The following is a 2,138-nucleotide window of genomic DNA, read 5'->3' as shown; positions in this document are numbered from 1 at the left end:
TTCGCTCTAGGGGAAATTACGAATCCAAGAAATGAGTAGATCATTTATTACATATTATTATTAACTTTTACATATATTTGTTTGTAGTGTAAGCACATATTAAGTCTCTTTCTCGATTAATAGTTAATGGAGAGTCTTTTTGCTCTAGGAGAAATTCTAAATCTATTACAAAAAGGACCGGTCCTGAGATTTTAGGGACTCTAAGCAAAATTTTATATAATATCTTCTATATTTAAAAATATTATAAAACATTATTTATATGAATTCTCATATAATTTTATTATAAATATTATTGTAGAATATTATATATATATATGTACATAAGCAGCTCATTCCCATTTCAATTTTAATATATTTCTTCTTCTTGCAGACACACCTATAGCCCACTGCCCTATGTGTAGCTTATGTATATATATTTTAATATAATTAGATCTAGCCTAGTCGTTAGATTTGAAAGGGCCCTAGCCTAAAAGGGCCCCTAGGGATTAGATTTAAATGAAAGGCCCTATGCGGTTGTCTAGAAAACTTATGCCTAGTATTAACTAGTACTAACCCTAATTACATATTATTACTTTGTTTCATCCCTAGCATAGAGACTAAGTTGATCTTTATAAGATGCATTTGGGAGGAAGGGGGGTCGAGTAATTTTAGGACAACCTCAAGTTAAAGAATAACTATCAAATGTACTCAATTTTGGACAAAATTAGTGGTGATTAGCTCTAACCATCATCATTTAGCACCCACCATATGGTCAACTTCCCAATCTTCATCCACACATTCTTACCTTCCAAGTTCTCATAATCTCCAATTGAGCCTCTACTCAATTCAACCTCTTTACAAAATATGCTACCTTAATAGATGCTTACTGCACTAATCGACCACAATAAGGAGAACTCTAGTTATACTCAAACTCAGATTCCAATTATCCAAGATAATTTGGTTAATCTAGAAAATCCAAAGGGAAATCTGCCCCTACCAAACAAGGTAGTCCAATATTTGGAAAAATCAAGCTTGACATCAAGGTCACCAGTTCACTACACGCTAGTGATAAATCCAAATTCGAGTTCATCGTGGGCGTTAGTGCCAACGATGAACCAAGTGGGTTTTAGTTGGATTTTTTTTTTTTTAATCTAATAAGAGATGATAGAGAATGAAAGATAAATTAGTTATGTTGCCTCTTTATTTAACAACAAGGTGTGGTCATTGTCATTTCTCAGACGTTAGGAAGTTTTTATAATTTTGTTAAATCTTAGGGGTGTTTCTTGCAATTTACCCAAAAAGAAAAGAAAGAAAGAAACTTCAACGACAAAAGAAAATAAAAAGAAAAGATAAATCTCATTGATGTTTGATAAAATACAAAGGGAGGGCGGTTACTAGTTGAGTATAAGAAAGATAAGAAAGAAAACACGTATGTCACTTGGCAATGTACTCCTCCTTCATCGCAGCCTCAGTTATCAAATACCTCTCCTTCTTAAGGGGAACAGAGTCAATCATCATAACCTTCTCCTCGATGGTCTCTTCTTACCTTTCGAAGGCCTTCTCCAAGCACCTCTAACTAACTCAGCTGAGGTTGAACTGCAATTTGGGGCCTATAAGCCTCAACCATGACCTTATCTATTAATTAAAGCTAACTCCAATCAAAGGAATGGAAGGCTCGAAAGACTTCTTTGCATTTTTTGAAGTATGTCTCCTGGCACTTTCTTCATGTTCGCCTAGATGGACTCAACAATGGCAAGAATGCTCGCCGAGTTCCTCAATTGCTCAGTAAAGGTTGAGTACTTCATCTTGAGTTGGGCAATAACCCTACCACCATTCCCTATCCTTCTTGGAGGCTTCCAACTTAGTCTTCAAATGGAGAATCTTAGTCTTAGCCTTAGTCTCTGATTGCTTGGCACCATCTACCTCTAACTAGAGCCACTTGATTGTCATGAAATTGAGTAAGGTTTATCTCCACGAGTCACACTTATTTTGGAAAGACCTTTGCTATCCACTTGGAAAGCTTCATGAAGCAAATGGTCCCTTGCAAGAGAAGTGAATGTTACAAAGTTGAAAAAACTTGGAAATTCACTCAAAAAATTTACTCAAAGGTTGACAAATTACCTTCCAAAGGAAGGCTCCTGAAGAGAACATCATAAATA

The sequence above is a fragment of the Diospyros lotus genome, chromosome 8 (genome assembly GCF_014633365.1).
Source record: "Diospyros lotus cultivar Yz01 chromosome 8, ASM1463336v1, whole genome shotgun sequence".
In the NCBI taxonomy this organism is placed as follows: domain Eukaryota; kingdom Viridiplantae; phylum Streptophyta; class Magnoliopsida; order Ericales; family Ebenaceae; genus Diospyros; species Diospyros lotus.
Note: the sequence above shows the minus strand (reverse complement) of the source record.